We start from the raw sequence: 27,773 nt of genomic DNA on the forward strand, positions 1-27,773 counted from the left end.
GGCCAGGGGAATTATGTGCGGAGGTGTGAATTTTGATAATAATATTTCTAAGACAATCCGCAAAAATAAAACTGTAGATGTTTTTCCAAATGCAATGAAGAAACACCTTCATGCATTTAATTTTATATTTATGTTTATATTATGTTTTATATGTATGTTTAGTTAAAATTTATTTAGTGTAAAAATCAACTATAATAGCTAAATTAATTATTAAAATAAAATAAATAAAAAAATAAATTTATTTATACAATAAGTTATCTGTCTTTTAAGCCCCGTTTCATGTTGCCAAGAAAAATGTATTTTATTTTTAAAGATTTCAGATTTAATAACAGCTTTGCATTGTAGTGAAATATACTTTAAGAAAATGACTGAATTTAATCCTATGATACATATAGCGCATATCTTACTTATAAATCCATACATTAACAATACATCAAAATGACTGGCACTGAATATAAATGTTAAGTACTAGAAGCTGTATTAATGTTGAAAATTGTATAAGTAATAGATGAAAAATAAGTACCTTCAAGTACTTCAAAACATTCAAACTCATGCTTTTTTTCATTCAGTGTGAGATTCAAAGAAGAACATTCTGCCTTAATAACTTTCGGTAAATGTTCGAATAAAGCAACATCTTCCTATCTAAATACATTAAATTGACATTGTCAATAAAATAATAACTAATATATAAGAAATACAGCAACAATTCGAATAGCTATACTCAATTAATAGTTACTATTATAATTCAAGTCGTTTACCATCTAGGTGATAGTACCCTAATAGGAATACGTAATGACTTCATCGCTCGGACTTATAATTGGATGGAATGTGGGGCAGGAAATAAAAGCACGTGCGCTCAATTATCGGCGGCCGTGGTGTCGCGCTGGAAACTGCGGCCCTGGACCGGCCCCGAGAACTATTGTTTGGCATAAGCTCAGTTTCCCGGCCATCTCGGCGGCCGGGTGGTCGTGGGGGCGGAAAATCTGGTCAAGGGGCGGTTTTCTCACCCCCTAGCTGCTGCCAGCCAGATGCACGCTCGTTGCACATGCACTACTCATTTATCATCGTACAATGTGGATCACTTATTGTGTGTTTACTCGGTGCCGTGCGGACATACGATGTGGTAGAAATGCCATTTAACTGCGAGAGTAGGAAATTTCCTGTGTGTGTTGTCGACCGATGGGAATGCGAGAGAGAATCTATGAGTATGGTTGTGGAAATTTATTGACCCGGAGTTCATTGGAATTTAAAAATATTTGTGAGATGGATATAAAAAGTGCAATAAGCACTCTTTTTTCTCAAAGACGAGTACCGTTATAATTTTAGTTTTAGAAACAAACTATAATAAAATAAATATTCAGCAAACCATCTGTTGCTTATTATATTTTTACAATCAATATCATCGAGTATGAGTGTGCAACCTTGCTCCGTCGTAGTGATCGGGTATAGGGTATAATTGGAAAGACTATAAAACCCGATTAAAAATTATAATACATATATTAATATATAATTTAATATTATATATGTGTCACCTATTTCTAGACTTTCAGTCTAGTGGGCGATGTATACAACATGTCTGATTAATTTATTCAGTTGGTACAGATTTAACGCATTAGGTTAAAGCCTGTCATAAATTACGACAAAATAAAAAACAATAAATTGACTGTATCCTAAAATTACACCCTTTAAAAGAAGATTTTTCGGAAGTATTTTAAATCGAATTAACAATAATATGAACTAGTCTAAAAGCTTTTAAAAGTATTAGCGTTTTTATTTTAATGTAATTTATTTTGATGTAGAGAATGAGGTTTACTATTGTATTATTTCACATGGTGCAAATATTTTAGCAACTAATATATAAACACTAGTAAAAAGACACAGCACACGCGCGTCTGAAATTCCGTGAGCCATTAAGACGGGCGTACGTCTTTTTTCGATCCCTACCATCGTGCGTGGTGGGGACACGGCGGGTATATAACGCGGTACTAAAACCAGACCTGACACATTTGATTTCACTACGCTTCAACGCTACTTTGCTACTTTACTCCAAACACTTTTTCTGTTCGCATCACTCTCCGATGCAACTAATATAATACTTTTAATTTTTAAAAATAAACAAAAAAATAATATTAAATTAGATTGTTTTATAGGTAAAAGTAACCTATGCCACAGATCTTTTATACTGGTCTTAAATCGCACGTGCTTCTGGGCGTAAATTTACCCCCCCACTCTCGTTTAATTATAAGTCCGAGCAATTCAGTCGTTACATACTAGTAATTACGTATTGTGTAAGAGACAGGTGGCGCCGGTGTTACGTGTTATTAATTAATATTAACGACGCAGTACTGCGTGGCTAAAAAAATATATATCGGCTCCATTTGTTGTTTCAACCCACTTCTCTTTCTCCCATCGCCCTGATCGGGTTAACTCTTGTTTACGATTTGCCTTTTAAAGCTGCAAACTCATCGCTTTCGCGGCGAGTTAAAGCTTCACGGAAAGCTCGATGGTTTGTTACGTAACGTGTGCGATAAAATTTAAATGTAAAGGCGTCGAATTGCATTTTAATAACGTAGAATGTTTGAAACGTTGCACCAAACAATGTAAGATAGACATTTATCATATACATACGTTACAATGAATGAGTATTAATAATAAAAATATTTTTTCACTGGAAATTAAGAAAAATCATATCAGAATACATCTTTAACGGTAGATATATATTTATACTAGTGAAAATATAATTTATCTGACAGACATAAAACGTATAAAAACTGGTATTCTTTAACTGACAGTTAAAACGCAACTTGTTAAATCCTAAACCCCACCAGCGAATTTTATCTTTAAAAAATAGTTGCAGGGTGACATAAAACCTTTAAAGACAAAAATATTCCGAAAGTACGCGCACTGAATAAATACAATTTTACTTATATTGACCAGTGAAATTAAAAATTATTTTAACTGTCCAAGTTAGTGAAATTAAATTTATATTGGTGAATATTCATCAGTTGCTAATCGTTTATTTTCTGTTCAAACCCAAACCTAACCTTAACGAATAAAAAAATCAAAATTTAATTAATAAATGTTTTTGAACTTTATTTAGAGTTATTCGTTTAGGTTATGTTTGGAGTTGCATGTTTACTTACTGTTCAAACCCAAACCAAACCTAAACGAATTAGAAAAATTGACCAAATAAAAGTTTTTGAACTTTAATTACATTTATTAACTTAGGTTAGATTTGGATTTATTAAAAAAATGTCTTTAAAATTGAGTTACAAAGACATTTAAGAGCAGCATATAAATTCACTGGCGCTTATCAATTAAATTATATTTTCGTTATTATATATACACGCATATATAATATCTACTGGTAAAAATGTATTCGGATATAATTTCACTCATTATATTTATACTAGTGAAATTAAAATTCCACTGAAAAATACATATCCACTGTAATAAATGTTACACTAAATCCACGAAATTGCCCAAAAAATTGTATAATTTGTGAAAACTGCAAGCTTGCTTTGTTCATGAATTAGGCAAATTATTTATTAAAAGTTTAAATTGGACAGGATTTTTAATAATTATTTCGTGCATTGAAAATAGTGGTTTTCGTCATGGTATTTCATTACATAAAAATAAATCAAACATTAACTGAGTTATCTTAATTTAGAATGCCAAAAAAGTCTAGAATTATAAATATGACTACGTAAAAATTTTATCATTAGTTAAGTGCGAGTGAACGGTAGCAAGCGAGTACTTGTCAAACCAATGAAATTGCAGAGAGTTATTCATGGGTTGTTCACTGTTCTGAACAACGCTCGCTCGCTACCGCTCGCTTCCACCTAACCTGTCGAATTGTAGCACGAAAAATTTGTTATAGTTAATCATTATTTTATTGTATTAAATTACAATATATCTGCCACTACCACTATTTCACATGAGCAAAAAAGTTTGACCCTTATATAAATGACACTTTTCGCAACTGTCAAAAATGACATTTGACCTATTTCCAAAAAATACTACCAGATCACTACTATCTTACTGGCTTAATGCATACATTCTGCAGATAATTTGTCCAATTCACAAATAAGACAACGACCTTGCAATTTTCATGAATGAGGCAAATTTTGGCATTAAGTACATAGAATTACTACACATTTAAAATAATTCTTTAAAAATGCACAATTTTACATCACTTAAACGCCAGCAATTCATCGGTGGGTCACATGTAAAGAAATTATTTTTTTACAACAAGCTAACAAATTATTAAAGATTATTATACTAGCTTAATTTATCAGACAACCAAGTATTTTATATTTATTTAAAAAAAAAAATACTGCCGCGTAAAGAGAAATAACAGGTTACTCACTAAAAATACGCTGGCGTTTAAAGGGTTAAAGCATTGGTAATTTTAATTGAGTTTACTATACAGATTTATGGTTCAGTTTGGGGAAAGCTTTAGTAACGTAATTTTTTTATCATTTAAAAATTACCATAAACTGCGATTTAAACAGAGGTTAAAGAGCAAATTTGATGGTATTGGCAAATGATTTATAAAATATATAATATATACAAGTTAAGAACAAGAACTAGATGAAAATAAATGACAACCAGCACATTTAATTGTTCATCCCAATAGAGCAGTGACTTAACAGAAAGACATGGGTTCTAATACTATATTAACATTTGTACACTTTTGTCGTATTTTTATTGTTTCTGAAAGAGCAAAATTAGTGATTATTACATAATCAAAATATTTTATCGATCATCAGTTATTAGGTTTTCTTAGATTCTCCTAATCTCACGGGTAAATATTGTAATGAATATTTAAAATCAAGTTAGATCGTACATCATGTATAGAAAATCTTTAATAGTGAGCTACTTTAAATTATATATTATAATATGTATGTGAATATTAAAAATACAGAAATATGCAAGATGACTTATTCAAAGCTGACTTATGAAATATAGTTTTTCATAAATGGGCAGCAGAATAAAAGAAAAGAAAAATAAATGAGACACTTTACGATTGGAAAAGCTCAAGTCATTCGATTCGGCAAATTTGAGATAAGTTCTTTTAAAAACGAATTTTAATCGATTTTTTTTAAAATTTGTATTTTAGAATATTAATAATGGACTAAATAATATATGATTAGTATAAATCTTTTTGTTTATAAGCCTGTCTGTACCTGATAAAGTAATTAAAAACGGCACGTATTTATGCCACTACCATACATATTACTTCAAGATCGCTGATTTTGTTTTTACACCCCTCGCTTATGATAGCTTTCTCGTACCCAAAGGTTACCTATTAATTTGAAACATTCGCAAACTCTTATTAACTGAGCGTAATTAATTCGTCTTTCGGGCGAGGCAAAACTTAATTTGAGGGATTCGCCTTTGAAATCATCTCTGCGGTATGTAAGAAAATTTATTCACATGTCGCAGTGCCAGGCTTTGTAACGGGAGCAAGTCTTATTTTCGGCTAGAGACAATTTAAATGAACCGAACTGGAGCAGAGCGCGGGAGAGGAAAACTCTTCACGGAAAACCAAATAACACTCATTTCTACGGCGAAATCTTGTTCAAAAGCAAAGTAATTAGAGGGAACTGGGTAAGAGTTCGCCGAGCCACCCGGAAGACATACACACTCCAACATGATTCGGCGCGTAAAGTTTTTATACGTAAAACCGACGACATAATTAAATGCGAGGCAATTTGATTTTTTTCAACACACACCCATACACAGCTTCTCATCGCCTGTCTTATTATAACAATCCTTTGTTTGCGTAAGGTCTTGTAATCATGGCAAAAAAATACGAACGACAAGCGGGAGCTTTGGAATTAATATCACGCATGTTATCTAGATAATATATTTGTGACAGAAACAGTACAAGATTTTTTTGTTTTTGCTGCTTATTCTAATAATAAAATTTTGCTAATAGAAATTACAGTTAATATATTTACAATAATAAACATGTAAAAAAATATTTTATGGGGTTTTTAGATTCAAACTGAATTTGGTAATTGTGACCTGAATTTTATATTTTATTTTTTTGCCTTGATGGATTACTGTGTTTGGAACAAACAATACGATATTCATTGTTTTTATCTGTTTTATCTATTAGAAAATATTATTTTTTCAGACTACATTTAAATTATTTGCGTGTGGTCTATATGGGTGTAGATGTAGTAGTTAATTATATTTTTTACTAAAGCTAAATAATGCATATAATAATATTACAAAAAAAAAATATTTTGAGATCGAAATAGACATTAAAATTTATTTTAATTTATAAACATGAATATCAATTTTCACATCTATAAATAAATCTAGATGCAGCTATAATGCGATAAAGTTTAAATGGCACGTCTTAAAAGTCGAAGAGTATTTCTGGCGTGTCAAGTTGTATTATTATCGTCTGTGATTTCGCGCAGCAGCTGGGATCTATCGAGTCTTGGCTCGTCTCTGCTGCTGGAGTCACAGCAGCAGAGATGAACTTATCCGTCTACCTCTACCACATGTTTTATAATGCTGAATCGAGAGAGCTTTAGCAAATTGCAGATGAAGAGGTTGTTGAGATTGTTTATCTCGTATCATTTACAAAAAAATTGGCGGCACTTGTAGGTGATTAACGTTTTTGAATGGATGTGCTATTAGATAGTCTATAAAAAAATTCCAATTATTAACCCAATTGTTTGGTCACGAAATCTCTTTTCAATTGTTTTGAAAATACTGGGTGTGACTTTACTTTCGAGACTTTTGATCTCTTTTTTTGTTTATTCAAATAGTCGTTGAAATGACCTTGAAATTATAACAAATTATGGAGGTGGTTGAAACCCTCACACAATCTTACCCGTAAGTAGGCATTTAGCTCAACTACAAAGTTATATTTAAATGCAAGTCAACATATTCTAATTTGCTAAAATATATGTCTTATATTTAATGGAAAATGTCATATGGAAATATTAATATTATTTGCTTTAATTATCCAGAATTACAGAAATTTTTGTTTGAATTCTTTCTTTAAATCCAAGTTCTTAAAGATATGCAAATTTCACATCTAAGTTGAGATTTTAAATAATCAGGGCTTCTCGACAAAATTTTTTTTTTGGCAGAAATTATTCAAATATTTTATGATCCCTGCATTTTTTAAACAATTTTTTAGAGCACATAGATTTTTTAAAAACATTGCTTGACAACAGTTTTATGGCCGACTCTAGGAATAACGATTAGCAAACATTTCTTTTCGATTACTTTAAACATTTGCTGGTTAACAAAAATATATAAATGCAAGTTATTTAATGTTTATTGAAAATAAATAATGAGCTGGGCAATGGATAACTGGAAAGAATGCCTCAAGGTAACCTATGTTATGCTGACCATACCTTTCTTCTTGCCAACATTGAAGCTGTTACTCGCAAATAAATAGACAGTATAAAACTGGGTTTAAAATAAACATACATAAACATAAAAAATAGAGAACTGTGAGCCAATAAGTTGCAAAACTTAGTGTTGGGTAAAGATTGAGATTTACCGTATTTTTTAATTAAATTGTATACACCTTGTTAAAAGACAATAAGCCATAGGTCTTAAGGGCATATGAGTGCAATAGGATTGATACTTTAAAGGACAGTTAGAAAAATGCTGATAGTCGATAGTCAAAAATTATCTTGACCGATTCGGAAGTCGTTAAATCCTTTTTGAAATCTTTTTAATAATAACCAAACTTTAATATTATATAAATAATCTTATAGAGATTTTAATATTTACTTAACGTAGCATAAATTAAAAGCATACTCCCTCAAGAATCAAAATTGCTTGATAAAGTTTCTCCTAATGCAGTTAAACTAGCTCAAGTGGGGACGCTATAACGTCCAGTTAATTTAACTTGTTCGGCTAAGCGAAGCTAACAAATATAGAACGAAATTGTAGAAACGATTGAAACAGTGTGTGACAAACGCCTGCTAAAACTTTCTTTATGTCTACTATTGGAATCAAACGGGATTTCTGACACAATTCACTTCAATAATATCTATTCTTTAATGCATTCCAGATGAACACCTTTAAATTTATGTTAACCTTTTATGCGCTTATATTAAAATATTTAATTTATACAAAATATTCTATACAATGAATACGTATGTGTCAACTATGGATGTTAGAATTATTACTATTCTAGCAGTCCAGTGACAGCTGTCACATTTGCTTGTTCGGGGGAATAACACATACAGTTAGTTGTGTAGTTGGTTTATATAACTGTTAAATGTCTATTTATCAAGCTGAACCGAATATAATATGTGAATGCAAAAGGTTATTTAATATTTTAATAAATAAATTTTAAACTATATATATTTTAAGCACATAAGTACTATTCATCCCATGGTTTTTCTACTCTTTTTCAAAAAAAAAAATGTAAAAAAATCTTTGAAGTTCGAAACTTTATATCAAATAGATATATTATAATATTGATATGATAAAAAAATGTTTAATTTCATTTCAGGGTAACTTTTTACTTTTAAATGAAAAAATATGTTCTCCATTATCAGTATAAGAGCTTAATATAAAAAAAATACAATGCAAATAAAAGTCTCATAAGTCTTATATATTTTAAGAAATAATACGAGTTTTAATACTCGGGCAAAGAAGTTACGACTTTTTTGAGATGGATCCTTTAAAACATAAAAATCACAGAAGAAAAAATATTTTGATTTAAACCAAAAATTTTCACTGTACGCAAAAGTATTTTAACACTTGGAATGCTTGATCGTATTTAATATTATTTTATTATTTAAATATTTCGTTGTAAAATGACAGACGTAAAGCTCAATGCGTTACAACTGGATAAATTTGTACCAACTGGTTAAGTCAATCAGACATTATTAATATTTGTAATATCGTGTATTGTATATACATACAATAGATTTAATTTTGCAGCTAGAGCCGTTTTTATTATTAGTGCATTTTTATAAATAAAATTCGAGTCTGCTGTCGCCGGGGGTCAAATACGCAACTTTCTTTAATCATGAAAATAATTTGGTATTTAAAAAATATGTATGTACATATTTCTATTGCTATAAATAAAACAAGATAAGTAGCTTGGTGAAAGAAAAAAAATGTGTAGGTTTATAATATATAATATTCCTAGAATAATCCTAAAGTAAATATGTATAAATAGCTGTTTTTATACGGGGAATAAAGAAACACCTTTATGCCATAAAATCTGAATAATAAATGTTTACTTTTATTATATGTATATATATATATAAATAATATATTTTTATTTTACGTAGAGGTCGTATTTTTAATATGATTTTTTTAATGTTACCAAGTATTTATTTTATAAGTAACAAGTTGCTGGTACTTAGGGTCTATTATATTTCTGGTATTCCTTTGTGGAAATGTATAAGTCAGATATGTCGGAAACAATGACACAATACCAGACAGGGAATATGTAATTAATTTGATAATTGCTATGTAGTAGGAGGTCCTTAATTTACTCGTATGATAGGACAAAACATATCAAAACTCGAACACACCACCCGTTCTTGCCTCGCAAGGGTAGGAAGCGAGGGGTTGGTTGCGGCGATGTAATTGTGTAGTTATACTTAACCGAAGGAGAGAGAGGTCGTGCAAGGGACGTAGTGCTTTGTGCTGTCTCCTTGTCCGTGTTGGGCCGTTCTAAAATAAATCATTTTCAGACAGGGTCGGACTGGACCTAAAACTATGAAACCCGCAGAAAAGAGAAACATGTCCTGGTCGGCTCAGGCCGATCGCGCATTAATAAGGGCAAGGGTTGCTAAGTCGGTCAACCGCGAATAGAATTTTGCTTTATTTTGCAAAATTGGCAACAAGCCTTTACCCGGATAAATTGTGATTTTGAGTAGCTAAAAATATAATTTTTATAGTGACAGCCTATATTCATATTTTTTATATTATATTTTGCCAATAATAATTTATATTATACTGGTTATTATACAAAACATATTCGGAATGAAAATATTTGGTTCCCCAAAGCCAGACCACATAGAACGTTTTGCATCTAGTGTTTTTAAAATTCTCTATAGCCAAATCTTTCAATTACTATATCATAATTTAAACGCTAAAGAATACTACTTGACAAAAATTATCGATCCTTAAACTATATTTTTTTAATTAGTTTTTTACTTTGACTTTCTACTTTTTACTTTCAGAATGAGTGTAACTTTATTTTGTATAAAATATGCGACACAATTTTTTATAATCATAATTTTACAAACAGAAATATGTTGCCGACTAATTTTAACAAAAGTTGCTTCTTAAACACGATTGAAAGGAATCTATAAATTAAAAATTATTGATTGAGGTTATGTAAGCATTTATACTTCACGTATTTTTATACTAACGCAAATGGTAGATCTGCTAATAAATAAAAAATATAATTTCCCTTTTTACTAGTATCGTATTTCAGTAATTAATGATTCGAAAGTCAGGTTACAACGGAGGATTTATTAAAAAATAATAAAAAAATATATCAGCTATTAAAAAATATATCAGCTATTATAAAATTTAAGCTCTGATGTAGTTTCATTAAAAACTTAATACTATATAAATGCCGCATGAGATTAAGAAATGACTTCTAGTGTCTTAAAAATACTATAACATGTTTTATATTAATTAGGCAACTGAGATTAACAAACATATAATGTACTAACCTAAGTATAAGATATAAAAAGTCTGAATCCATAGATTCAACAAAATTCTATTACTGCATATCAGTAAGGAATGATAAAAACTAAGCGTTTCATTATCATCAATCTAAGCAAATTTGTCTGCGGGAGGGGTTATAAATTTAATTTTCTAGGATTCTAATGGAATATTGCTTTATGATTATTTTCTAAAAGGGCACACGATAAATGTCAAGTAATTACTTGACCCGAAAAATAAATATTTTGTCACAAATATAGGATCGCTTAATAATGTGAGTTATATAAAAAATAAAAAAAATAAGGATATAATTTTTAATTATTAGTTCGCATATTTCCAATTAAAACCAAGTACTTAATTTATAATAATCAGATATCTTCAAAGGTTTTAATTAAATCAGATTACTATAACTATTGCAAAAATAATAATTAGCATACTCCAGACATCGAACATAGTATAAAGCAATCTAATGTTAGATTTTCACTAATTGGTTTTTTCGTCGTCTCAATTGGCAATTGAGAATTCAAGAAGCATACCCTTACGTGGAGTATATAGCAAAGGAAACACTAATTGCATTAATATTTAAACAGCAATTTAACTAATCGCTTACATACTCATTGTTTTACAAAATTACAACGAAACATACCCTTAAATTAATAGTATAATAAAAATGTAAACTTATTAATGATAGCAAAATTTATTTACATATATATATATTTATTTTAATTGAACAAACCAACGATAGCTTTAATGAGATTCGGCACAATAATATCCAATTTGACTGTAACAGATTTTGCTTTATTTCAGTATATGCATAAAGTTTTATCATAGCGTAATAAAATTAAAAGCTCTATAGTGCACACAAACTGTGAATGCCGTCACCACATTTCTCTGCATTTCCATAGTTTCCATTTAGAGTGTGACATACACGTAAAATAATAATTTATAAAACAATAGTATTCATTAGCTTTCACATGCTTTATTTTAGTATGCAATGAAATAATTCTGGCTAGTGCTGGAACAATGAGCTCGATGGTGCGGAACGGGAAAATATCGTGTTTCGCACCAAGAGAATTAATTAAGGTACTTTCGGTATCGGCCGAATAAATCGCATCAAAAGAAGGGTTCAAACAATCCCTTCGCACCACATCGATCTCTGAGAAACGCTGGCGAAGAGCTTACCCTTATTCAGGAGTAAAATTCTAAATTATATATTCTTAAAAAATGCATATATTTTATAGATTATTTTCTAACAAGGCAATATGAATATACGAGATCATTTATTTATTTGTAATTTAAAATAACTGTTAAATTCATTTAACTTTTGAGCCTTTTTTTAATGCGCTGTTAAAATTAATATAAACTAATTAAAGTACACAATGGAATAATAATCGAGGTGTATATATTTAACAATTAAATACATTTGGAACAATATGAACGTGATCGAGAAGAAATCAAAATTTAATTGTGTAAAAATATACTTTTAAATTAACCCTTTGGAATAAATTAAATGTGGTTAAAAATTTGTAACAGTACTCAAATTCTAATATCTCATGAACCGTTAATGCTACAGTAGAAAAAAAAACAATAAAAGTAAGTTTTATTTTCCGCCGTTTCTATCGATTAATAATTTCAATATAACTTGTAAAATTATTGCGGCATAAAGCTGTTTTTAAAAAGAACTTTTATATAATATATAATTACATAAAAACATATTTTTATAAAAAAAAAAATTATGTGAATATATTGTTTTTTTCAACTGTAATTCCAGACATTTTTTTTTCTGTTTACTTATTTCAGGTTTTGAGACCGAAGAGGTGCGATTTTGCAACCAAAATAATGGTTGAAAACTGGTAACAGTTTATTTAGTTAAGCTGTACACTTTACCAAAGCGGAATAGTGTCGAGTTGTAAATATTCTGTAGACTGAGTTTTGGTGGATAAGTGATAGCTTCTGGATTTTTTAGTTGTTTTACGTTTAGAATCGTGTGATTATTTTCTGACCCTGTTGTCTCGAATCGCTCGAGTAGTTTCTAGCAAATCAGAGATGCAGAAATTGGTTGGCCAATTGCATTGCTTGCACATTCGACCAGAAAAATATGTTCACCCCTTGAAGTACAACTACAAGGTGAATTTTAGAAATCGTTAATACAAGAGCGGTTTTTCTGTCCATGGACGCATTCATGCACAAAAGGGTTGTTCTTATGGTGTTTAACGATCGGTTAACAGGCGGATGCTAAATGGGAGGTAAAATTTTTGATAATTATGGAATATTTTAGAACTAATATTGCAGTTCTAAGTTACGTAATTATGATATTGAGTATTTTCTTATTGTCTTTTGTCAAAACGCGTCGCTATTTCCCTTGCATGCGTTCGAAATTGTCATTGGAATGACCTTAGCGTTAAATGCGTAGGTATGTGGATCTCCTACACTTGTATAAATTAATAGCGTTATGAAAAAAATACGTAATCAAATGCTGGGTTTATTTGTTTTAGATTTCTATTAACCCAATTTTTTTCAAATATCATATAATTTATTTAAGAAGATATAAATTCATTACATAACTTTTGGATAATATAATTTTTTAGCAATACTTGTGAAAGAACTATAATAAAATTGATATAATGTTATGCATATTAATTTTGTTTTTATGTTTCTAGATTAAAATCAATATGCATAATAATTTTATTTTAATGAATCTGGATTAAAAAAATTAAATAAATAATTAAAAAGCATCCTATTTTTTTTACAAAACTTTTTGAAAATAGTCTATCTTTAACAATTGCATAAAAATATTTTTGTCACAAAGATAAGATAAGATTCTCTACTTATATTCAGTATCACTAACTTATTATAGCTTTATAATTAGTGCTCGCTAATATTAACAATTTTTAAATTTTCGTTTTAAATTCATATTTTTTTTAAATATAACTAATAATATTTTTTGATTGCATTTAGATATTGTTTTGGTAAAAAAGTGTTGAGAAATTCAATTTAATATACTATACAGCATACAGAATTTAATAAAATCGAATATTAGAAGCAATATGGCAATAATAAAAAAACACGGTTAGTGTTATGAGTCGATCGACCCACCATACATACGCGTATAAGACTTGCAATACAGTTAAGGTCAGTATAAGCTTATTTATACAGATTTAAAAATGAATTTTGGTGACAGTGTAGAATTCTTAAGCATCCTGTATATGTTTTCTACCAAAATCCAATGTCCCAATTTTTGGAAAATGGCGACAAGTCTAAAAACTTAAACACTCGTAACTCAGTAGGTTTACATTTTAACGAAAAGATCGCTAGATATAAAACGTTTATAAGCCTAAATTTCATTTAAATAAAATATAAAAAAAAACAGTTTTTTGCTTCAAAACAAGTGATATATCAGTTCGATCGGACCCCATACGAGCCATTATGAGACTTGCAGAACAGTTAACGCTCTTAATTGCTAGGTTTTGAAGATTTTAAATGAAATGTTTAGTATCGTTTAGAACTACTGAGCATCCCCTATACATTCTGTATGAAAAAAATAAATATTTTTTACAGTATAAATTAAAAGTGTCATAGCTTTGCGAAATCAAATCCTACTGAAAAATGTCATATGCAAAAAGTGTTTAGAAGCTTAATTTCCATTAAAATAATTAAAAAAAATTTTTTCTTAGAAACAAGTTTTATGGTAAATTGACTGGGCCCCCATAAAAAGTCAGTAATTTAATAACAGTCGGTAGTTTAAAAAATGATTAGCTGTTTAACCAAAGTTTATTTTCTTTTAAGTTTAATGGTTATTTATATTTAATGATATTCTCTGTTAAATATATTATATAAAATGGCTCCGTAAATATTGATCTTAAAACATTTCTTAATCATAATTATTTAATGTTAAATTATAAGTTGGTTTGTTACGTTGTTTTACTATTGTCAATATGACAGGTTATTAGACACAATCGAAGTTTTAATGATTGATCGTCAAAATGTCACAAATTGTTTATAACAAAGTTACTCATTAATGTGTTGCTATATTTTTTGTTTCGTTTTTTATACACATATTATATTTCCATATTTTCCAAGTCATTAATAATATTTTTTTTCAATACTACTAATATTTTTCATGGTCTATATAACATAACTTATGATACACCCGATTTTACATAAAAATGTAATTGTTTCTTAAAATAAGAAATGAAAATTTATTGTAAACTGTTTTGAAGCTCCTAATCTTGTTCTATAATTTCAACTGAATATTCCTTATATCTTAAATCACAATAGTAAACCATTATTTCGCCTCCACGGCAGCGTATTCCCTTAGAAGCTATTATTTAACATAAGACCAGGCGTTGAATATGGAACGTCAATATAATATGTAACTGAGTTTGCAATATGCGACCGCGTTTTGTGCCGCTCCACTCTGAGCCACTTTTCTAGGAAACGTCCAATTTATACGTTATTATAGCGTACATGAATAATTCAATTGAATGTGTGTATGTAGTAGGTAGAGAGTTATGCGCTGCCAGTATGGCTAGTTACCTCTAGGAACTAATTTCAGGCACGCGGGTGATCTCGGAGCCCGCCCGAAAATTCGCCCACGGGTGATCCTTAGGGGTGTGAGATTACAACAGATGGCCGTGACGTTCACATAATCACGCACTTGTTAAATGGTTCGTGGACGGGTTATGGCCAAATTGTCGATACGTGGGCGGGTCGCAGATTCAACCCCAATATGTAGTAATGGGGGGGCGGGCGAATTAAATTTATCAGCAGTAGCTGGGCGACGAATGCCTAAAATTATACAAACAGCTACAGTTATTTAACGCCCAGATTTAAGGAGTATTTATGTACGTGAACATCATTGTATATATGGATTAAATAGAGGCAGATTGTCTGTTGTTATATACTGGTAAATAGATACAAAGAACTTGTGTTTGAAAAATTAATCCAATTACAGATAATCTATAGAAATTCGGTAGATAATATTTTAGCTAATGCGTTACAGTGGTACCTCGACTTACGAACCGCTTCACGTGCAAGCTTTTCAAGATTCAATATTTTTTCATATCTCATTTTGATCTCTACTTACGAACCCAGATTTGAGACACGAACAGCCGGAAACAAATCAAGTTCATATGTCGAGGTACTGTATGTCTATATTATAGCAACACATTTAGTTAATGTGTTGCTATCAAATAGCGGTATAGATACTAATGGTAGTAATAGCATTTGAGGTGTTTCAATAGTTCACGAGGCTATTTAAATTTATTATTTATTAATTTTATGTTAATCTATTTGATTATCTTATTGAAATATGCTTATATTAATATGTATCGTTGTAGAGCAACGACGATAATAGATAGCACTCATATATGTTATTTTCCATATGGGCATTAACACTTTCTATGCTACAGATAAATACTGTTGCTGAAACATATTTTATCCCAAATATTATAATTAGGCAATAAACATAAATTTAAAAATTATTAAACATATCTACTCATAAGATTTATGTCTTAAACCAATATAATTATACAAATCTTAGCAAACGTGCTTTAAATTTTCTGAATCATCTATCTTTTTTGGAGAGTTCAAGCTTTTAAATGCACAGATAAATTAATTGTTGTTAATGCTTAGCAATTTGTGAAAGGTTTTCATATTCTAGCTATATTTTTTTTTTTTTTTTTAATACACTTGATGTTTATTGTGAGTATGTACACATATATGTGTGTTTAAACTTGTATTTATTATTTTAACCGTATTTTTCGATTCTTCATGAGCTTACAAACAATAGTTAAAAATACCGAAAATATAAAAATTCTAAAAAAATGAAGCTTATTCAGTTTTAAATATATATGTAATGAAAAACATTTTTTTAATTTTCTTAAAAGAACAGTTAATTTCGTGAAAAGTAAACATCAAAGGCAATTGAGTAATTAAATTAAATGAATGATTGTATTACAGTCAAAATAAGCTCGATGAAAAAATGTTATAAATCATATTTTAACCCAAAAGGATTAAGGAAATGTTTCAAGATTGTTTATTATTTACTTCGAAATATCTTTAATGAGAAAAATTTAATAATACAAACGATTGCCTAATTGTTATTGTTACAACAAGTTATGTTAAAAACGAAATGTGTAAATATATTTTAAGGAGTGAGTTTTGCCTTCTGTTGACTTGTTTTTATTTTCGGTTTATTTTCGTTTTGTACTAATAATTAGAATAAAATCAATCACAATATAGCATATTTTGATGAAATTCAATTTTCTATATAGAAGGCTGCAAAAAGCACTCTAAAAATAGCACCGGTCCTACTACACCCAAATAGGTCAGTGTAATTCGATTTACAAAAGTAGCTGGAGCTCTTTACAAATTAACATAAATGTCTCATGATTTTGTGAACTTGAAACAACTTATGCAACAGTTTGGTCCAACTTTAGCAACACAATGGACAATGTAGTAATTAAAATTACTGACATAAAAGTTTTAAGGTTCTCAAGGAAGAGTTTTAAGTAATGTAAGTTGAAACATTAAGGATTATCGAATAAAATGGTATAAAACCAAATGTTTAGTATACAATAAATGTATTTATATAGTAGAATACAATACAATGATGAGATATTATTTATCGCGAAATACATAAGTACTCAATATTGATTAGAAAATATTTTAAAGAAGATAATATGTGTAATACACCTGTTAATCAAGGATTAAAAAATATTCTAAATGGTAAAGGTGGCAAATGTTTATATTTATATGAATGAATCTTGGCAAAGAATTAATTATATATATATATAAAAAAAATATTGCTTTTACAATTAAATATTATAATAAATATCTATTTTAAGCTTCTTACTAAGCAAATATAATATATATTATTTATTCGCTTAATTTTATAGGAGCCTTTTCAACATGATAATTACAGTTGTTCGAAATATACAGATTTCAATCTAAGTTGTAAATCGTATCCAGCGTACGACGTTTGAAGGATCTAAAAGGTTAATTGGCAGTAATTAGTTAAAATAAGTACTTGGTTGCGCCTAAAAGAGCCACTAATGTAAATTTCATGTTCTTGAATAAATAATTGTCGTATTCATTTTTGAAAATTTGTAAGTAAAATCTATACCGACTAATTTTCAATATATTTTTCTGCTAAAATATTCATTGAACATTCTTATAATTAAAAACATTTCCATATATTTAATTCCTACCTTTTACATTTACAATATTATACAACCATTGGCGGCTTCGGATTATTATATTACGTTACACAATAAAAGCTAATTTAATTTGGGCAACACGAGCTTTTCCGCACGCCTCTTTATTTCCATTTAAAAAAAAACACAAAATTAAATCCGGTAAGCAATATTTACGATTACACCCAATTTGTGTATTAATCGAAAGAAGTCCAAAGATTTTTTTCACACCCCCACAAAAAATATGATTATCGTCTACGCCTTGTGAATATACTATATATAGTATTTTCACATTCCGGCGCCGTAATGTGGGCTCGAAAGGGTGTGGAGCAAATTTATTGCGCGGTTCTATTATCTTGGGTAATTCGGGCGCCAAAAAACGCGAATCCTTTGGTTCGATTCGGCACAAATCGGCCCTTGGCCCTTTGGCAAAGTGGCGATAAAGCAATCAGCGCAACTTTGGGCATTAGAAACGCCTCGCGTGGATCATTTGGCTAATTGTCGCCCCCATTTCGATGCTAAATTTAATTCAACCATTTCAATGCGTAGTATTATAAAATATATATTTTTACTTTCAGTGACATATTTTGTACATAATTAAAATTATAAAATTCTCCTCCAACGTATATTTTAACAACATAAATATCGAAAAATACCATGAATTTTTATCTATTCATTAGAATTACAGAATTTCAGATTTTTTGATATAATTTCATTAAAAAATATATATTTTTCTTATTGTTAAATTATTTGTATGATGAAAGAAATGAAAATAAATATACATAATTTAGATAAAATAATGCAGATGAAATTATATCTAATTATGTTATGGTATATCATATTGCAAGTAACATGGTTCGAGTGTTTCGCAATAGAGAAAATGTTTTCAATCAAAATTTACTTGATAAGCGAGCATTGTCTTGCAATACGAGTAGTCATTTTCTCCTTCACTAAACCGAAGATTTGCTACTTAAATGCTCTTTTTTATCCTTCAGACCTTATGAACAACTAGAGAAATTTTAGATTAGATTTACTTTTTTACTCCCATCATCACTCCGAACTCCAAAAAGCATTTGTGGAAATTACGAAAAGCTTTTTAGGTGACCGAAGGAATAAATCTGACTTTCAGAGACTTTTGTAAAAATTATTTCCCATCATAAGCTGCCTCAAGTTACGAAGAAAACCCTCGATTCTGTTTGCCGAAAACTGGGCTAATTTAGTTGACGGATTTCCATGAAATTGTGTCATTGAGAAAGAGTATTGTACTGGAGGATGGGGATGATATTTAAGAGTTGGTGAGGAACATGTTAAGGAGCTTATCACCTAAGAACTAATAGATCTGCATCGCGGCAAAAGAACGAGACAATAGAGGAAATCTCGTATGATAAATTAAGGGAAAAAAAGCTGAAACTCCTCACATATATAATTGGATTACGAGTCTTGCTTTTGAAATCTAACTGTTTTTCATTTATTAATATTTAAGTTTAGATAATCATCGTGGTATATTTATAAAATATGAACATCATGATATAGTTTTAAATCATCGGCGTTTTACAAAACATAAAAAATAATAATCACTTCAATATAATTTTAATGAAATGGATCCAAAATGTGACTCTTGTTTTACTTAACTTTTACTTTAATTATTCAGTCATTATTCTGTATAAAACTATAGGTTCAAATAATTTAACTTGAATATAGTTTCGGGTCTATAGTTTCTATATTATTTTAATTTGACTACTTTTATTTCTTACTGATTTTATTTTAATAAAAATAATTAAAAACATATTAAAATCTTGTAAAATTTGGGGAATGCTTAGATCGCAGAATTAACGTAATTTTTAAAAAAGGAGATTGATATACAATTGCTAATACTGGTAATATCAATTACTTATTTAAACTATTTATTTAATATAATAACTAATACTGGTGATAATAATAACGATGTTAAAACATCTATCAACGTAAACATTAAAAAATTAGGTAACGAAGAATTATATTTATCTTAAAATCAAATTATGATAATATTTTAACAGAAAAATTTTGATTGTCAAAGAAAATAATTAACAAGTTCTATTATTGAGAAGAAAATAAATTTGATTAATATTATTAAAATCGAATGAATTTAGAGAAATATTTTATGCTAATGGGTTTAAAACCATTTATTACAATTTATTCGCCATTATCAGTAAAAATGTTTAAATTGAAACTAAATTTATCTTTTCTTTATCAATATAATGGACAAAAATATAAATAATTATTATTATCTATGATAATAATAAAAAATCTTTATTACTAATATTATTTTGTTATATATACTCAAAAAATACTTTATTTCATTATACGTTAAACTGGTAGTACCAAAAATCTGTAAAAAATTAATAATTACAATTTAAATAAAATTGTAATAAAAAGGTTTTCAATTACATATATGTAGGTAATAAATATTGATTTCTTAGTCAAAAAAAAAAAATTGGTTTTAAAAACTCTCCAAATAAACTAATTTACTACATACATTATTTATATTTTTTACCAATGATACACATTTTAAATAAATTGTCATTTCGTTTTAATTCTAATAAGTTTAATAAACTCATTAGAATTAAAACGAAATCATTGCAATTCTATTTCGTAAAATAATATACACGTTAAATTTTTATATACGTACATTAAATTGTAAGTATTGTTTTATGCACATATGTATTTATGGTTTTGTAATCCAGTTCTTTGCAAAAAAAATAAAATATTTCACGGTTATGAAATTTATTCATTAACCTGAAATTCTTGAAATGAATTGCTTTTTAACTCCCCTGCAATTGTCGTACCTATTTAATTATATTTTATAAGTAATAAAAAACTCACAATTTCAATATTTTTTCAATATCTCTGTTCATCATTATCTCTGACCTTTATTTTTACGTTTTTAATTTTTTTTTTTATTAACTCTTAACACATTTATGCTTATGTAACAGAATTTATTAGTTTTTAGTAATTTAAAAATTCATTAGATCTCTCTAATGAATTATTAATATAATTTTGTTGAATAACGTCAAAAAAAAGTCAGTACAATATTCAGATTTTAATATTGATAATGAACAGATTTTAAGGTAAAAGTCAATTCATTTTATGTAATTTTTTTACTATTTCTATTAATATAATAAATTAAATATTTAAATTTAAAATTTAATATTAGCTATAAAATATAGATTATTGGTATATTAATAAATAAAACACATCCAAACCAATATCAAACATTATCTAAAATGTTTAAGGTGTTTGGTGTAAAGTATTCGTATGGTTTCTATTATCATAATTTCAGCTTAGAAAAATATAAAATTACTTAATTTTTTTATACAATAATTAAGGATTGCATTTTTATATTTAAATACAATTGTATTTCAGAGAACATTAAATGATTTAATAATTTAATATAAAAGCATAAATTGATAATATATTTAATAATAAAATAAAATTGAAAGCTTAATATTTAATAATTAGAAGTAAGTTGTATTTTACAAATATTTAATTTTATTGAATTATTTTTTCTTTTTATTCAATCAATGTATCATTCTATTGCTACCAAGTTTTAATTATATTTTTTTGTTAAGTCACTGTGCGAATAACATTTGGGTCAACACTTTGAAACATTTTCCTAGGCGCTGGAAATGGTTATATTCGACCGCGAAGAGAAAGCAGAACGGCTTACATTCTACTTCGACATAGTTTCCATTAAAATTTTCACGCTTTCTATATACATCTCGAAAGGTCTTACATAAGAACAAATTCTCTTTCCGATATTGAAATACATTTTACGTGATATAAAAGAGTTTCGCAGCGTTCGCCGTCGGCGATTTTACTCTTATTAAATGCAAACATTGGAACGCTTCAAAAGGCTAAAGAATGCTCATAGATTTAATCAAAAGACTATCCGTTTATATTTATTATATTTTACGTTACGACGTCGTAAATTTCGAGTAATGTAACCCTAGATGGGATCTAGATTCATTTCTCGTTGACCCACACTGTATGTAGTTGGAAAATTATAGCATTTTCCCTTTATGATTCCTCTCCAGGTGATTATATACGATTTACGGCGGAATTTGGTATATAATTAAAATAAACTATATAATAAGCATGTTTAAGATATATGGTTCTCTAATTTGCAATATGTGCACGTGCATATTTTATCTTTTCTAATTCATAAAGCGGAACGCTTTTAAAAATAATCAAATATGAAAAAAGAATAGTAAATAAGCGATGATATCTACTATTAAAAAAATGTATATATCAAATAACAATATAGAACTGCTATTAAAATCATATTCTCTGTAATGTCGAGCTTAATATCTCTCGTTTCTCGAATTGACGGTTATTTAATAGAAATTCGTATAAGGCGCGATGAAATTCGCGGAAATGTCAGGTAGATGTCATATTTCCTGCTATAAACATACGATAAGAAAGGCCGTTCACATTTCAGCGTATATTTTTAATCAATTACTGAACTGGAAATCGTCATGACGACGTTTGCTCTCTGCGATAAAATTTATATTTATACTCTTTACAAAACTCAAACGTTCATGGCGTATGCAGTTGTTTAAAAAAATATTAATTAAATGTTTTTTTCTCTCTCTGCTTTACAAACACTTTTTCCTTTAAAGGAAAATAGTGAAATTTTCATTTAATGAAAAACGTGATACAGTGAAGCTGGAGCAAAACTGCGGCTATAACACCTTAGAGCGACAAAAATGTGAGGGCATCTAGATTTTTACATTTTCTTTCTAGTAATAGTGTTTTTCTCACTACAAGAGTTTTCTTGCATAATATATGTATACATATTTATTACTAAAATTTATACACTGTGGAAATGTCTTGGTAATTTAGTTATTTAACTCGTTTTTATTGATGTTAATATACTTTGATATTAAAGCCTTAATTAATTAATACTATTTAGTAGTAAAAAACTCTTTTTAAATAAATATAAGTATATGTTTAAATTTTAAACTTTGTTAACAATCTACTCTTTATTTTACCAATTATTTTAAAACACATAGTTAAGTCGTAATATAAAATACCTTATTACAATAAATTATTACTTAAGTTTATTGACAACATAAAACAGATATAGATATCTATTTAACAGATTTTAAATTTTATAATGGAAAAGTGGTAAAAACCTAAGAAAATATAATATACTTTTATATGTACTTATATGTATTTTTTTGGACAACGATTGAACATACTTATGAGCTTATGAGCAAGTAACTCAAGCATTCGAATTGAATACAACATTTACACAATTCTGGGAACACAATATAAAATTCTTTTGCCCAAACAAAAAGTAATCGAATCATCTTAAAGTTGTGTGAATATAAAAGTCTTTTCTACCTACAGACATGATATTGATTTTTTGCATCATAAGTATACGGTGACTAGACAAAATTATGCCACTTTTATTTTATCGTTTGGAGAAAAACATTAAATAACACGTGTTGTCTTGGATGTAAGAAACATTTCGAATGGCAATTTTAAATTGTAATATTGTTACTAATGGATATACATAATTATAAAAACGATTAATGTTTTTAATAATATTTATTATCTTCTCGTTGCTTATTTAAAGAATTTCTGTGTTTCTTTTAGAAAGCTTCGCCTCTTATAAATATTTAACTTGCTAATAAAAAGTTTGGAACTAATCAGATAGAAGGAACACGTGGATATGTTTTTTTATATAAAATGTATCACATAGTTATGACATTAACACAATATTTTTACAAGTATGCTATTAACTAATATTATTTATTAAAATATAAATATTTTTTATTTTAGCTTTATTAGCTATTAATAAATAATTTATTTGTTTATTTATTGTACCGCAGTAATATCTAAAACACTTATAATATAGATCATTTAATCAAAACTAAAATAGAATAAATAACTTGAAGCGAATAAGTTAAATTAATTGATATATATTATTATATTTATGAGATCTGCATAAATGTATGCCATTACCTAATAATTTTGACAATAGTTTGGTGTAGCAATAACCATTAGAAGTTGACAAGACGGCCAGAATTGTACATTGATTAAAGACTTTCTAGTAACAACTACCACAAAAAATCCAAAACCATTTTATTCTATAGCTTTGGAACTGAAAAAAATACTTACGCATTGCATCGAAAAAGCGTTGTTTAAATAGACTGTTGTAATCATCGGACGGTCGCCTAACGTGGGTTATTGTAATCAGTTTTTAAGGTGGAGTTAGATTATAATGCGATTGCCTTTTTGGCGACGGGAGGGTGACATGTAGAAATTAGTCACAGATTGAACCGCTGCAGTAATATTTTACATGTTTATAAACTACTGGGTGGGCGTGCGTCTGAATGCTGAAGATTGCCAGTAGAGAGAGAAAAACCGTCACGCCAGTGTTACCAGAGTGCCGCCAAGTTTTGGCCATAATGAAAATCTATATATAAATATAAATAGGTCCCAACACCTTAATTAGTCCCGTCTCATATTCTTGTAAGCTTCCATAAAAGACCATTTTAAAAAATGTGATACTTAGTCACACCAGAAATCATTAGCAATCACTCGAAATACGCGAATCACCCGCCAAGTATTTGATAAACGACAATCACTAATTGAATCATCGACGACTACAAGGAAGACTCTCGATTCGGCAGCTTGAGTCCGCCGTCCGACACAGACAGCTACATTTTTCTGTACATATGGTCAGTTCTTTCGGCATCTAACCAAAATATTATTTTATTTCAAAATCTTCTCTGAAGATTTTGAGACGATTCCACTTTTAATTCTCCTCTTACGCCGTGGATCATATCCATAGTTCAGTCATACATGTGTAGCTGTGTATATTTTATATATAAACACGTATATATCATGGCGAACGAGATAATACAATGACACTCAATTCCGGGTCGGAATAAATCGTTCGTGAATAGAATGATAAAGCGAACCGTTGACGTAAATGGGGCTGTTAAAACGCCTCGTATTACGCGAATATCAGCCAATTTGCACCCCGCCCCGGCCAAGTGAGATGTGCCACGGCCGGCACGTACAATTTGTTGAACGAGAACATCTCCAGAACTGGCTTCAAACCGCCACCTTATGCAAATTGTGTCCCCTTATTGGAATGGTGACCGCGTTCCGACTCCTACATTACATTACCGCCGCGAATAAATAACCCGCTGCAGCAATACGCCGGCAATTTATCATGCTCCGCCGGATACGTGAGCTCTAAACCGAATTCAATCGACCCCCATCCCGACGACCGTGTTGGGCGAAGCTGCCCTAAGCCTACCAATCTACACTCCCAAGACTTCATATCAATTTATCCATCGCAAACGGTTATCTATACATCCATCTATCTATACAAGAGTAAATAGATATTCGCACACGCGGACGAGGTATTCTCGGAGAGAAGGTCTCGTTTGAGATGTGACATAATTGAAAACAATCCTTGCTAAAGTCTAAAGATAAATATTTATATCTAGTGTCATTACTAACTTTGTATATTCTCATCAGAAATTGTATAAATTATATTATCACATATTTGAAGTCTTTTTGATTTTTTTATATTTTTCAGTTCTTGGTGAAATAATTTTTATTCCTTTTTTTTCAAAAAACTCAAAAAGTTACTGCTAATCTGCACTGCGATAAGCTGTAAAGCATTGGTTTTATAAGTGACATTCTGCATCTTATACCGTCGGTCATAAACTCCAAGGGTAATGTATTATTTTAATGCATTACGACGATAAAGAAGTTGCTCGATAGTAAGCATGTCAACATTGTTAAACTTGAACGGTCAGGCAGCACAGAAAATGTTGCAATAAAGAATCTGACAGACAATAAAAAAATCTAAAACACACCCAAAATCTTCCTAATTGGCTATCGCAGAGAAAAGTTAGCGAACATGAAACCTCCTTAAGGCAGGTGTGTAAAAGCATAAAAGCAGATATACAGTGCCTAAACTTCTATTTGGAGCTCTACATGTTGAACACACTAGAGTTTATTTGAACTTAAAACCACGTAGAATTAAGCTAACTACTGAGATGGCGTATACATACGCTTTTCACGTCAACCCTGGTCCTTCTATGACATACAAAATTCAATCTTTTGATATGACAAAGGCTATGAGGACTTCACTTATACAAAACAATGTACATAAATTGACCTCGTGAATTTGTTTAAGAGGAAAGAGTTCAAGAAATATATATTGTTTTTTTAATGGTGAGTTTTTCCTAACATACAAAAAAATATATTATTTGCCACAATTTCCTGATTTGATATAACATTTGCAATTGCTTTAAATTCTTTGCCAAATTAATGTAACTGTAAACATAGCAAATAATATTAGTAAAATTTGATTATTATTTCTAATTGTGATTGTAACAATTACTACATTTAATAAAGTGATACATTTTAAACAGCATAAAGTATTACGAGAGCCAGATTACTTATAATTTTTTTATAAGGATTATATATATATATACGATTTTTTATTCCAGAAAATTAAAACAACTACCAAAAACAAATTAAGTATTTTGTATTAGTTTTGCACATATTTTACAACTGCATAGTTATGCCACTGCAAATATTACATTTAAGTTATAGTAACGTTACAAATTAAAAAATACAGTCTTAAAATAATAAAAATTGTCAGCGAGGTATAAATCTTTTACCATAAAAGCAGTTAATGGCCAAATCAATAATTAACAATATTGAGATTTTCTACATAAAGATTTACTTTAAGTAATATGTTATACTTAGGCATTCTGGTTTTTCTGTGAAATAAGAATTATTATTTTTACTTTTAAATTTTCTAGGGAAATTTGATAAATAAAAATATATGTATTATATAGTATGTGATTAATAAAATACAGTATAGTATTGTAGATATCTTTAGATATATAAAATAGCATCACTGTTTTAATTTCTTAAATATTTTATTTTACGTCATTTTATGTATTTTTTTTAAATATTAGTAGGTACATAACTACACATTATTTTTTAAATGTATTTTAAAAGCACATACTATCTAATGTATTTTTTATTTGTTAAGAAATTTTTGGTGGAAAAAAAAAGCTCTGTGGAAAGCCCCAATTCATTTTTGTAATCTGTTGATTACTACGTGGGAAAAAACTACATTTATTATATTATTATAAATGTAGGTTTTAGATTACCAAAACAAAGATAATGCCGTTGTAGTAATTTGAAGTGAGGAAAATCGTCAACATTTTTATGTTATTCGAATACCTCTGACCTCTATTAAAAGCTTCTAAGAAAGCATGCATTTAAAAGCATCTGTAACAAACTTATTTTTTCTTATGCATCAGTATAAAAATATAGGGATTAAACATTAAGAAATATTTGTACATTCAGTCTTAAACGTAATTTAATTTTCAACAGAAAAATTATCTATAAAAATGGAAATCCTTGACTGCATTTTTTTTGAGAAATTTTCGAAAAGAGACACTATTTAAGCCTAATTAAAATAATACAGAATTTATTAATAGAAGTAAAAGTAATTGTTAATATATAACATGTTAAGTAGCCCATTATTATAAAACATTTTATAATAAATACTATAAATTCAATGAATGTCTATTAAAATAAAAATGTATTATTTGTCCTTTACCAAAACTGCAGGAGAGTTCAAAAATAATCTATATCAAAGATAGACGATTAAAAACGGAGTCAATTTAATATTTAGCAAATTGAAAAAATAATGAATATCCAATAATTGTGAGATAGTAAATGATAATTTGAAAAACAGAATTTGCTTTACTAAAATATTAACAGTTCCTATTTTTTGTAGTAATGCGTGTATTTTAATTACTATGGTTATTCTGAATTAAAAAATGTTTACCAAATAAA

The sequence above is a fragment of the Plectrocnemia conspersa genome, unplaced genomic scaffold (assembly GCF_051122295.1).
Source record: "Plectrocnemia conspersa isolate PC_06_02 unplaced genomic scaffold, ASM5112229v1 ptg000014l, whole genome shotgun sequence".
Lineage (NCBI taxonomy): Eukaryota > Metazoa > Arthropoda > Insecta > Trichoptera > Polycentropodidae > Plectrocnemia > Plectrocnemia conspersa.